The 14580-nt window shown below is 36.6% G+C and overlaps 1 non-coding gene across 1 annotated transcript; it reads left to right on the top strand.

Moving 5' to 3' along the window:
• Positions 1–7372: 7372 nt before the first annotated feature.
• On the top strand, positions 7373–7479 carry LOC113769721. The gene has a single exon (XR_003468267.1). It is a non-coding gene; the product is annotated as a small nucleolar RNA R71 (small nucleolar RNA).
• The last annotated feature ends 7101 nt before the right edge of the window (positions 7480–14580 follow it).

Genomic DNA, 14580 nt, shown 5'->3' with positions numbered 1-14580 from the left:
TGAGTAATATAGGACCCAAGAATCAGGGATCGCTTTTTTTTAGGCAAAACATATTTGAATTGAGAAGCAAGCCACCACCCAAGATTAACCTTAATGTTGTTATGCATGCATCAAATAAAGAAAAATTTCGGCTTAGACAAAACGTCCGAGCTATTTCGCCTACCCGAGAAACTATAGGCTAAGAAACGGTGGATATAGTAAGACACGGGGTCCTTCAGATAACAATTCTTAGACAGACAAGGGTCATAATTAGCACAGTCTACGGACTTATCCTCCAAAATATGTCGATAGCCGGAGAAAAAGGGCTGTACGTAGTCACATGCACTCTCGGCATACTCACGAGAGTCGGCATAGACTTGATCAATAAAACCAAGGGCAAGATTAAAATCAGTAATGGAATGGTGGAATTCTTGACCCATAAGTCTAAAACGGATGACATTGGGAGTAGAAACTGTATAACCCGTGGGAAGGTCGAACTCGAATGTGGCATAGAACTCTTTAATCAATTCGACAAAAGCCGGACAGTCAACAATATAAGTGTAGGGACGCTACCCAATGGCCTGGATCAATCAATCAAAGTCAACTCTAATATTCATAAGGCCCAAGGTGGCGGCGTCCCGATATCGGCAGGGTATAATGCGCCGTTCACAACAATCAGCATATCGCTGCTTGTCGGCGGCCCTGGTGAAGTTCAAATTACCCCCAAAATGTGCAAGGTCAGAAATATGGACGCCTCTTTATCTCCCAAGGCAAGCCCTCCTCCCAGAGGAAGAAGGGTCGTGCGAGGGGTCAGAGGCGGGAATAGAGTGTTGGGGTGGAGGTGGCTAAGAAGTTCTAGATGTTCTAGACCTAGAAAAAGATCGTGGCTTTACCATGGTAACTAGCAGGCAACCCCAAATAATAAAATGCATAATGCAGGCACCCAAAACCCCAACAGGTGCTCCAATGAACTAAGTAATTGTAATCTCTTACTAGAAGACTCCCAAACATGGCAATTAGACCCAAATAGTGCCCAATTGGACATAATCAATAAATTTCAGCAATTAGACACAACTAAAATTTGCAAATAACCCAAGAAATGGGCAACGCCAGCAATAGTAGTTCAAAACTCGGACAATAACTGAATCACAAGATTTGTTATTTAGCAGTCAAGCTGACAGCCAACCAAATAAAATCCACAAATGTAGGCAAAATACTCCAATCAACACCCCTGGTGCACTCCACAGAAAATGAAAAAACTCAAACGGCCAATCCAATCAACAACATGTGCAATTTAGCCACCCAAAGACTAGACAAATATCCCAACAAACAGCAATTCCAATCAATAAGCATAGGTAGTCTCAATTTAGGCAAAAACAGAATTAACGTAGCCCAACAATTCCACTAAATATGCCTAACCTGAATAAGCAAAGCAAATGGCACAGTAGCCTTCCAATTCAACAAAGAATCACAGAAATACCCAACTATAGAAGCAATAGAAAGTTCAGGTAGTCTAAACACATAAAATTTCCAACAAAGTACTGCAATGGACTGCAATAATAAAAAAGAAATTGGATCTCAGATGATTTAAACCTCGACGACTGCAGAGGCAGCGGTGGTACTGAGTAGCGGCGTGCGGTCGCAGGCGAGAGGGAGACAGGGTGGCACGTGCTGCTTGCTTTGCCTGGAGTCGTGTGACAGCTGTGGAGAGAGAGAGAGAGACGTCGCACGCAGTTATGATGGAGAGTGAGGCGCGCGATGGAGTCGCGCGCGGCTGGAGGCGGCTGGTGGCTGCTGCGCGATGGTCGCGCGAGAAGAAAGAGAAGGAGAGCGGCGAGGCGGTGGCGTGCATCGGTTGCGAGAAAGGAGAGTAACGGAGCGCGATGCAGCTGGTAGTGCGAGGGGAAGTAGCGTCGGGCAGCGGCGGCGGCTTGGGATGCACGCGGTTTCCAGGAGAGAGACTTCGAGTGGCGTGCGAGGTAGGTGGCGGCGGTCGAGAGTGAGATCGAAGAAGAAAACAGGGAAAAGAAGAAACAAGGCAGCGGGGACGAAGAGGAAGAAAAGAAAAAGAAAAGAAAGAAGGAAAGAAAAAGAAGAAAGAAAGAAAGAAAAAGAAAAGAAAAAGATAGTTTTTGGTTCTTTATTTTTCAAAAAAATTTTCTTCATTTTTCCGAATTTATATTTCAAATTTGAATTTTTGAAAAGAAAACAACACTTAAGGTTTAAAATGAAAATAATAAAAAAAATTTTAAAAGTATTTCCTTTGTTTTTGGGTTGTTAAATACAGCGTGGGCACGCCAAAATTATAAAACGTCCACTGAACTCAGGAGTCACTAACATAGCGTGGGCACGCCAAGATTGCACTTCCTGCCAATATCGCAAGATGTTGAGATTTGACTAATATGACGTGGGCACACCAAGATTGGTAAACATCCACTGATCTCAAGAGTCCCTAACATGGCGTAGGCACGCCAATATTGAACTTCCTGGCCATAGTGGAGGAAAGTATAAAGACCGACTATTACCCAACTGAGAAACGACAAAACGAAAGAAATGAACAATGAAAAACAATAAAATCACTATTCGGATTGCCTCCCAAAAGAGCGCCTTTTTTTAATGTGTTTGGCTAGACATAGTCCAACATTTGCTTAAACTAAGCAAATTGGGTCTTCCAGTTGCACTATCTCCACCCGTTCAATCGGAAGCCCTTCATAATACGACTTGAGACGGTGACCATTTACTATAAATTTTTTCTCCGTTTTCAAACTCTAGATCTGCACTACACCATAATGAAAGACATTAGTCACAACAAAAGGACCAATCCAACGAGAACGCAATTTACCTAGAAATATCTTCAATTCCGAGTGGTATAATAGAACTTTTTGCCCGCAGACAAATGTCTTCCTAGAGATCTGTTGATCATGAAATATCTTATTCTTCTCCTTATAAATCACCGCATTATCGTATGCTTCATTTTGAATCTCCTCGAATTCTTGTAATTGCAACTTTCTTTGAATTCTGCCCTTCTTGATATCCATATTGCATTGTTTGACAGTCCAAAACGCTCTATACTCGAACTCGATCGGGAGGTGATATGGTTTTCCAAATACCAAACGGTAAGGGGACATGCCAATGGGTGTCTTGTACGCCGTCTTATATGCCCATAGTGCATCCTCCAGTCTCACACTCCAATCTTTTCTATCGAGTCGGACCATCTTCTCTAAAATCGACTTGATCTTTCAGTTTGATATTTCCGTCTGACCGTTTGTCTGAAGATGGTAGGAAATGGAGACTTTGTGTAAAATACCGTATTTCCTGAAAACTGTAGCAATCATCTTGTTACAGAAATGACTACCTCGATCACTGACAATTGCTCGTGGCATTCCAAAACAGACAAAAATGTTAGATTTGATAAATTCTGCAACCACTTTGGAATCATTAGCACGGATGGCCTTTGCTTCCACCTATTTTGGGACATAATCCACAGCAAGCAATATATACAAAAAACCAAAAGATGAAGGAAAAGGACCCATAAATTCAATACTCCAAACGTCAAAAATTTTAACAAAAATCATTGGAGTTTGAGTCATTTGATCCCTACGAGAAATATTACCTACTCGTTGACACTTATCACAGGACTTACAAAATGAGTAGACGTCCTTGAAGAGGGTCGGCCAATAGAACCCGCTCTCTAGTACTTTACGAGCCATTCTCTTTGATCCGAAGTGACCTCCACAGGTAAAAAAGTGACAATAGCTTAGAATAGATTGGAATTCAGCCTCACTTATACATCTTCGGATGATCTGGTCGGCACCACACTTTCAGAGGTAAGAATCATCTCAAATGTAGGATTTCACATCACTTCTTAACTTGTCCTTCTTTGTCTTAGGCCATCATGCAGGAAACTTATCAGTGACTAGAAAATTAACAATATCCGCATACCAAAGCAAGGATAATTTAACATAAAATAAATGCTCATTAGGGAAAGTTTCTCTCAGCGGGAGATCGTCTTTCTTGACTTGCACTCGACTCAAGTGATCAGCTATCAGATATTCTGTCCCTTTTTTATCTCTGATCTCCAGATCAAACTCTTGTAACAATAATATCCATTTTATCAGTCGCAATTTTGCTTCTTTCTTGGTCAACAGATACCGCAATGCTGCATGGTCAGAAAAAATAATAACTTTAGCACCTAGTAAATAATATCGGAATTTCTCTAAAGCAAAAACAATCGCCAAAAACTCTTTTTCGGTGGTTGAATAGTTTAATTGAGTTCCGTTCAAGACCCGAGAAGCGTAGTAAATAGCGTGGGCTACTTTTCCCACCCTTTGACCCAGTACTGTGCCTACTGCATGGTCACTGGCGTCGCACATGATTTCGAATGGTAGGTTCCAGTCGAGCAGTTGGATAATGAGTGAGGAGGTCAATAGCTCTTTCAACCTGTCAAATGCCCTCTTACATGCTTCATCGAACTCGAAAGACATATCTTTTTGCAAAAGTTGGAATAGGGGTGTTTCAATTTTCGAGAAATCTTTAATAAATCTTATATAGAAACCTGCGTGACCCAAAAAAGAACGCACCTCCCGCACGCTCGCGGGGTAAGGTAAAGTAGATATAACATCTATTTTTGCCTTATCAATCTCAATACCTTTAGACGACATTACATGACCCAAAATTATCCCGTGTTCAACCATAAAGTGGCATTTTTTCCAATTAAGTACTAGATTAGTTTCTATACACCTTACTAAGATTAATTTTAGGTTATCTAGACGGTTTTCAAAACTCTCACCATACACGCTGAAATCGTCCATGAAAATCTCAATAATCTTTTCAACATACTCTGAAAAGATACTTACCATGCATCTTTGGAAGGTAGCATGTGCATTGCACAACCCAAGTGGCATCTTTCTGTATGCAAATGTTCCGAACGAGCATGTAAAGGTGGTCTTCTCTTGGTCCTCGAGTGCGATAGCAATTTGGAAATAACCTGAAAATTCATCCAAAAAATAATAGTAAGATCGACATGCTAATCGCTCTACCATCTGATCAATGAAAGGAAGGGGGAAATGGTCCTTTTTTGTGACGGCGTTTAATTTCCTATAGTCGATTCACTACTGCCATCCGGTAGGCTTTTCGTACTGGTACGAGCTCACTCTCTTAGTTTGACTCCACTGTCACCCCTGCCTTATTCGGGACCACCTATACTGGACTAACTCATGGGCTATCTGATATTGCAAATATGATTCCGACATCCAGCAGCTTCAAAATCTCCTTCTTCACGACCTCCATCATGAGGGGGTTTAATCTCCGTTGAGCTTGCCATACTGGTTTAGCACCCTTATTGAGTCGGATTCGATGCATACACACTGCGGGCTGATTCTCTTGATATCGACGATGGTCCATCCTATTGCTTGCTTATGTTCCCTCAAGATTCGAATCAGTTTGTCTTTTTGAACCTCCGATAGACTAGCAGATATGATCACTGAGAGAGTCTCCCATTCACCAAAGTATGAATAATTGAGGTGTTTCGGCAGCGATTTCAGTTCCAAAATAGGTGCCTGCACCACAGACGAAATAACCGTTGGTGAGGTTCAGGTATGAAAATGGGCGCGAGACCATACCTTATTTTCATGGTTGGCAACGATTGCAACAATCCAATCACATATTTAAGCTCTTCGCTCAATTCTACCCTAGTGGTCGTCTCTGACTCGAAGTGCCTGGTCAAGGCGACTTCTAACTTATCCCTACCCTCAATTTCAAAAACCTCCTGTATAGCAGGGTCAATAACATTTATAGAGAAAATAGAGCCAGCATGTGATTCTGAAGGATATTTCATGGTTTCAAAAATATTAAAATGGACAATCTCATCATCAAATTCCATAGACATGGTGCCCTTATTAACATCAATTTTGGTTCGAGCTGTGATCAAAAGGGTCTACCTAACAGTAAAGGTGATGGGTCGTAGGAGTGTTGATCATCCATGTCAAACACATAAAAATCAGCGGGGAAGACCAATTCATTAATTTTTATTAAAACATCCTCAACCAACCCATCAGGGTATGCATTGGTTCGGTCAGCCAATTGGATTATTATTCCCGTATCTTTCAAAGGATCTAAATTCAAAGAAACATATATAGACTTTGGCATGACATTAATTGAGACTCCTAGATCCAACATAGCCTTACCAATCAAGGTATTACTTATCTTACAGGAAATAGTGAATATACTTGGATCCCCGCATTTTGGTGAAAGTTTCGTTTGTAAGATTGCTGATACATTCTCCCTCACTATAATTCGTTCATCTCCTTTCAACCGCCTTCGATTGACACACAAGTCCCTCAAAAACTTTACGTATTTGGGTACTTGTTTGATCGCATCCAGCAGGGGTATGTTGATCTCTACCTTGCGGAAGATCTCTAAGATCTCTTTCTCCTTGTCCCGCTTCTTTGATTTTTCCAACCTGTTAGGAAAGGGAGGTGATTTAGTCCTAACTGTAATGATTGGATCCGAGATTACTTTTGGATCTTTGGTGTCTCTGTCCTCCACTTCGAGCTCTTTCTCAATTTGCTCCCCGTCCTTATCTTTAGGAATCATCGGGTCGGGTCCTTAGACCTCTTTGCCACTCTTCAAGATCATGGCGCTCACATTCTTCGGGTTCAACTCAGGTTGAGATGGCAACTTCTCTTTAACTTGGGACTCCAAACAGTTGATCGTGATGGCCATTTGATTCATTTAATTTTGCAATGATTGCACCTGTCCTAGTTGATTTCTCATACTTTGTAGGTTTGAATCAGTCTTTTGTTGATTCACAAGTAGTTGCTTCATTATCTCTTCCATGGGCGGACTTGAATTTGAAGGGGGTGGTGGTGGGCGAGGTTGGTACTGCTGCTGGAACTCTTGTTGCCTATTTGGTATGAAATTAGACTGCCTGTTCCCTCCATAGCTGAGGTTGGGATCATCTTTCCAACTAGGATTGTAGGTGCTTAAATAAGGGTCGTACTGCTTTTCTAGTGCGGGCGCGTGGCCAGCCATGTTCACCTATTCTACAGTTTCTTTCTGAATCAGTGGACACATATCCGTAGAATGACCCACGGCAGTGCATACCCTACATACTTTGGCTTGTGAGGTATTTTCTAAAGCTAGTTGTCGCACGAAAGACATCAATTCGGAGAACTGTTGTTGTATAGAGGATATTTCTACTTCATTCACCTTATGCATCGGGATGTCCTCTCTTGAACCAAACTGCTGTGAGTTCTCAGCCATCCCTTCAATCAACTCCCATGCTTCTCACGGAGTCTTGTTCACCAGCGCCCCTCCACTTGCAGTATCGATTATGCTTCTGTCCCTGAAGAGTAAGACCTCATAGAAATATTGAATGAGCAGTTGCTCACTTATCTGGTGCTGAGGGCATTTGATGCACAACTTCTTAAACCTCTCCCAATACTCATAGAGAGACTCGCCTGGGTGTTGTTTGATACCGCATATTTCCTTCCTTAGGCTTGCGGCTCGAGATGCAGGAAAATACTTGTCTAAGAATTTTTTCTTCAACTGGTCCCATGTGGTGATACTACCTGGCGGTAGGTAGTACAGCCAGTCTTTTGCGGAGTCCTTCAAAGAGAAGGGGAAGACCCTCAATTTTATCTGCTCTTCTGTAATCTCCGGGGGTTTCATACTATTGCACACGACATCAAACTCTTGCAAGTGCTTGTAAGGCTCCTCACCTTGTAGACCATGGAAAAATGGTAAGAAATGAATTAGACCAGATTTTAGTTCAAAGGGAGTGTTATCATTCAAACTTAGAAAAGTAATGCATAAAGGTTGCTGATTTAAATTAAAAGCAGCCAACTCCCTTAGTATTCGTGCGTTTGCCATAGTAACTTTTTCTCGATCCGAATCATTCGAAGAATTACCAAGCGAATCTGTTGATTCACTTTTTGGCTCAGATCTCTAAGATGTAGCACTGAAGTGCTCTTTTCTGAGTTGTCTGGTCTCTTTCCTTGTTTTACGCGTGATCTTCTCTACCTTGGGGTCGAAAATTAATTCACCTGTACGAGAAGAACGAGGCGTACATTTGAAAAGTACCAGAAAATTAGGGCAAAAAAACAAAAAAAAACTTAAAAAGAAGCAAATAACTAACGTCAGTCCGCAGCAAAAGCGCTAAAAATTGACAGGTGTCGAACCTGTGCAATAATAAAAATAAACCTAGTTGCCAATAAAAGCAGTCAATAATCAATTCTAGGTACTGGAGCAGGGACTCTAGGTGTGTAATGGGTTACTTGATTCACCATATTTTTGAAGAATTTGCTTAATCCGATATATCAGAATTAATTATTTGACAAAATTTACTAATTGATAGACAGTGGCAAGCAGGATCGTCTCCTCAGGGATTGGGGATTTTTGTCTCTTTGAAGTATCAATTGGTAAAAGGGGGGTTTTATCGGGATAAAGCTAAAAATAATTAAGCAATTCAACTAAAACGTATAATTACTAGCATGAATGTAAACAGGAATTAAATCAAGAATAGATAAATTCTAACCAAGGATACAACTACTCAGACACAGTCCATTCATCCGATCATTGATGCAAAGAAGGTTCATTTAATTTTATTAACAGGTCAGTTATAGTCGCCGACGAACTCTGACGACAAATTTTTCTTAATTTATTGATAACCAAGGTACGACCATTGATTACCCTTAACTAGAAAATACTCTTAAGTACGACCGTAGGAATTAATTCTCCAATTGTATTAAGAAATAGAAAAACCTAACCCTAATCAATAACAAGCTACGAGAGTTATTTAAATCAAATCGCACGTTCCCCTAGAGTATAAAAACACTAGTTGCCACTAATATTAATCAATTTAAACAATTACGGTTTTAATTGACTAATTTGGTTGGAGATTAATAAATCACATTGAACATCGGGCCCTTGACATTCAATTAACAAAATAATTCCATAGAAATTCAAATAGACAACGTGCAAATATTAACAAATTAAGGAACACATGAAAATTAATTCGATCTCACAGATATTTGGGACTGTGTCGTCGCGTTGATCCTTGACTAGATGGAAAGCTTAACCACGCCGTATAAATAAATCTCCACGCAAAGTAATTGATTCACAAGGCATCCCGTCTTTCACTAAAAAGCAAGAAGTAAAATATGTTTTCTAGTGGGGAGTAAAGCCGAACAGTCGGCACGCATGAATAAGGAAGAAGAAAGGAAAACTAAACTATTGCTCCCAAAGACAAATCACTCAAGGCTCTGTATGTTTTTTCCTAAAACAATGACTAATCCTTTGACATCTGTGGTCCCTGCCAAATTTAGAGTAAAAGGGTACAAGAGGAAAGCTCTGTCGAATTCCTTGTTTTTCGTTTCCTCTTCCTAGTAAGAGTCATAGTCAGCAACTCTTCTAATCAGCCAAAAGAAATGCAATCTGTCTCTAGCTTCATGTAGGCCAGTTTTGTGAGGCTTTTTGGACTCTTTTACGTGTGGAGCAATTTCCTCCAACAGGTCCCCCTTTTTAGCACTTTTCAGTTCCCCTTCTTGTAGATAGGTCCAAATATCAAATATAAGTATATATTAACAATTTAAAACACTATTTGGCAAGAACAAAGGAGGAAATTAACAATAAAATTACTAACAATTAACACCCTATCACTATATGTACAAATATTTATTTATATTTGTTTAGATTCCCACTTTAAATTTTTTATGCTTTCATTCTCTTCAAGAGTAAACTTTGTTGACTCTTTAGGAAGTTGAATTTTGTCAATATATTTATTTAATTTTCGGAGATATTTGAAATCAAAATATCTATTTAGCTAGGTCAACCTTAAATTTATTTGTAACACTTGTATATATCTTTCAGGACATCAATTTTAATCAAATTATTTCCTGCAAGAATATTTGCTTTAATAATTCTTCTGGAATCAATATATTTGACAATTGATTTGCAATTTTGTGCAAACGAATAATCTTTTGAACTTTCCGTTCACATTATTTTGTATAAGGATTAAGAAAAACCAATAATATTTTTTAAGTGATGTTCTTTTTTGACCGATCATTTCTTCCCCCTAATGTTGGGAATTGTAGTTCATCAATAAATTATTCAATAAATAGATCACCCATCAAATTTCTCTTTAATTGTAAACAATGATTTATACTCGACATAGATTTTCAAATTTCCGTTAGAAGCACATATAATATAAAGGAGTATGTATGAGCATTTATTAGCTCTTAAATCATGTAAATTCTCACTTTTTGTCAAATCATAAATCCATTGAAATCAGTAAACTACTAGTTTACAATGAGTGATGATTTTGAATTAGTTATGAACCAAATGAGAATGAAGATAATTATATCGATAACCCTTTCTCACTCGAATGGTTATTGTGATATAACCAACATTTGTCTTACTTGATTTCTAAACATGATATTTATTATTGTCTCATTAATTCCTTGATTTGATGTTCATTTTGGTGGAAATCTTTAAAATTTAATAAATTCTTCGAGATTTGGGAGAGAGTAATGCTTCATTTATGACAATGTTTTTTTTTCCTTCAAAGAGAAATACTGCCGTGGCTCTTCCGGAGTTTTCAATCAATTTTAGGACTACAACTTATGAATTCCAATAAGAAAAACATCTTTTATTTTTAAGTATAGTATGCATAGTAACACTATTAATGAGGCACATATCAACAATTATCATCACCATAATCCTTTGATCCCAAATATTTGGTATCCATTTCTTCAAGAAGAAAATATAAGTATTACTATTATAAATCAAATCAATCATCATACATGTTTAGACTGTTTAAAGAAAATGACCATGTCAAGATGATTTTATAATTTTGGTTGGTCAAATATATTTCGGGACATTTATTTTCAAGATGTTTGTTTTCTTGTCCTTATCATTCTCATTCCACTTCACGTGGTAATTTTTTTTATCTTACCATGATGAGATACATCTTTATTAAAACCATATTCATGACCATAACCATAATTAACAAGTTGAATTTTAGTCGAATTCATTTTTGAGAATGGACTAGAGCTAGTTGGTTGGCTTTCATTGTTGTATTCATTTACAATAAGCACAGAATACTTCTCAAATTTTTCTCTCAACATTGCTGCTATGGAGCATTTTCGAGGAATCAAGTGTGGATAATATTATTTTTAACATATTTTATGAGTAATATTTTCTCTACACAATTTTAACTGAGAAGTAATTATGAACATTACAGAATTATGTTCTTGCAACCGTAGGTAAATTTACCATACTAAACTTTTGAAAGAACAACCATCTTCAGGCAGTTGAATCTTTTTCTTTAATTATTTCAAAGGACAAGTGGATTCTCAAGCATAATTGATTTTCTACAATAGTGTCTCCAGAACCCGTTGCATCAAAATATATTTTAACATCTAATATCCATAATAAATAATTCTCCCGACAATAAATATAAATAAGTAGAATTGAAAAAAGAAATATTACCTCAAAGATACCGAAAAGTATATATTTGTATTTAGTGATTGCTCAGCAGTATGCACTTGTACTCAAAATGAGAGTTTAAGAATCGAAAATGTGTTCAACAATCATTCGAAGTAGAGATTCATGCTTCATTTTCGCTCAAGATAGAAGCTCGTGTTTTACTTTTACTTAGAAGTAGAGACTTGTACTGATAATATGTTATAAAACGTCGCCAAAACTTTGAGAAAAAATGTAACATGAACCTTTTGGATTTTTTTCCATTATGTAATTTCACAATTTTTTTCAATTGGCATTCAAATAATCAATTAATCATCATTTTGGGGTTCAAAATACTAATTTATGTGAGAGAAACTTTTTTTTTTCCTTTTAGTTGGAAATGTCTTTTTTATCTTCATCAAACTTATATGTAATGTGGAATGGTTATGCACCGTAGGGCCAAATTAATTTGGTTGCTATAAAAGATTAATTTTCAGAATAAACGAAACCTCACAAAAATTGTTTCTTAATCTTTTCATGTTTATAATCACATGTTAATGAAACTTAAACTTGGCATGTGTGAAGCCGAGAACAACATAGATTTAACGTTGATGCCATATATATTAGTCTGTAAAATGCAATAATCAAAGAAAAGGAACCTTAGAAAGGATGAAAAAGCCTAACAGCTATTCTTGATGGATTAAATAAGTGAGAATTGATATCCTTCTTCTTCCAAAACATAGATTAAATTATGCCTAAAAAAAAACATAGATTTAATTACAAAGGTGTAAATTGGTTCATCATAAATCCGACGCAACAACATTAATAAAGTTAAAAACAAAAAAGTTTAGCATATATCATAAAGTTCGATAGTAATACATCAGAACTATTCAACACATTATCTGGGGATCAAAGGGTAAAAAAAAAAAAAACCAAACATGATCTGAGTAAGTTATTTGATGTTGCTCCCAAAACTCATTCAGATTTACTGCATTATTATACATCTCCTAGTTGTTACTTAACCCTTATTCGAGGGACAATACCATGCCATTTATTTATTTTTCTTGGATTTGTAAAGTCAAAAGAGATTGAGTTTAAATCCCCTATGGGCTTTAAAAAAAAATATCCCATATGGGCACCAAAATTTTATGTTAAGCATAGCGAGATTTCTTTTCACTTTTCGATTTCCATTTTGTTATACATATTTGCAATTGTATTCAATTGGCATCCAAATTATCACTTAATTATTTTCTTTTTGAGTTCAAAGTTCTTGTTTAGTCAACCACTAGCCGGGGAGGCTAGTGACCAAAGAGTTGAACTTCTGTCTGATAAACAAAGGTCAAACTTGGCTACTACTAGGTTTGGAGCAGCGAGGACTCAGGAAAGGGAAAAAGGGTATAAAAAAAAAAGTAAAGTAGATAATCATGCTTGAGAACTAAATCTCAATTTTGACCTTCTTCAAACGTGTATGTACTATGTCTTGAAAAAAAAAATTGTATGTACTATAGGCATGAATAAAGGCCTTAGATCCATAATATTTTGGTTGCTTTCTGAAGTTTTGTTTGGGTTGCGATGCTTTTGGTAAAAATATGCTTTTGAGTGATAAAAGTACTTTAGAAACTTTTGGTGAATACCATTTCATAAAATCAGGAGTAAAGTTTTTAGTGTTAAAAGCATTTTTAGCAAAAACTCAAATTTAGTACTTTTGTGTTTTAAAAAATAAAACGTATTTAATCATTTTATCCTATATTATGAATTAAATAAAGATATAAATATATTTAAAAATTTTCAAATTATGCATCATTCAATATAATTACTACTATTGAGTTATGTATCCAAACAATATACTTAGAAGCATTTAAGCACTTATAAATGTTTTTATTTAAAACTCTATTGGTGAAGTACTTTTTATTAAACTAGGTAACTCCAAATGGACCATTAATATTCCTATCATTCTTATAATCGATAGAAATGATTAATTTCCAAAAAACTAAAAACTTCATTATTTCTAGTTTTCCATGTGTTCCACATGTTATTGAAACTTGACGAGGACCGCTTGCAATGCTTGAAGACAAGAAGCATTTAAGTATTTCTAAGTGGAAAATCAGAGAACTCTGATGCCAAATCAGTTTTGAAACATGTAAAAATTATCTAAGAAAAGGGATCTTAGCAGGGTGAAACAACCTAATAGCAATTCATGATGGAATAAACAAGTAAGAATCGATATCCTTTATCTCCAGAAGATGACTTCTTCTCTTCTTTTTCGTGCAAATGCACAAATCACTTATTTATAAGTTTTAACTTTTGTATCAGCACGAATAATGGTACTTTTAATGCATACAAGCCTTTCTATAAGAACTTCATCATATCTTTGATGACAGTACTAAACAAATACGTATTTTTAGTTACTAAAACAATCCACAAAAGACGAAGTAATGCTTTGCTTAATTAAAGCAATGTTCAAGAATCTAGGATGGCTAGCCATGAATGGACGAACATAACCAATTGATATAGTAACCTCATACTACCAAAACGTGAATTGGAAATAAATGCAAAAACATCTTAGATACAAACTACTGAAAGTAAAAGTACCCAAACAAAGATTTTGTTCAATATGTTTAAGATTCTATCTGGTTGTTATCTTGTACTGTAATTGAGCAAGACTCAATGCTGGTCCAAATCATTGTGGAAACAGGATCACTTCCAACTGAGAAAGAACATTCTGAGCAATTAAACTAGTTGGAAATTGTAAAAACAATCTTAATTAATCAGTTAAAAATCTGGTTAAAAAAGAAACTATTGAATAAAAATGGTCTCAGCTAAGCCAATGGGGAATATAAACATTAATCCGGATAATTTAAGGATCGTCCTAATTAAATACCATCTGTGAAAGTTCATAAAATCAATTTTGTTGGGAAGAAATAGAACGAAATAAATACCTTCATTTTACGAGAGAGTAGGAGATTTGCTAATATATAGTTGATGAGTGTAACTTTTCTAATGAGATAGCAATACAGTTGATGAGTGCAAATATTTCTTGCTTCTATGGATAAAGTATACATTTGGAGCCATCTTTAATACATTGGCATATAGTCATTCCAATCTATTTCCCTTGCATCCTGGGAAAAGTGGGCATGA

Source organism: Coffea eugenioides, chromosome 4, assembly GCF_003713205.1.
Source record: "Coffea eugenioides isolate CCC68of chromosome 4, Ceug_1.0, whole genome shotgun sequence".
Lineage (NCBI taxonomy): Eukaryota > Viridiplantae > Streptophyta > Magnoliopsida > Gentianales > Rubiaceae > Coffea > Coffea eugenioides.
This window is presented reverse-complemented; position numbering and strand designations above follow the sequence as displayed.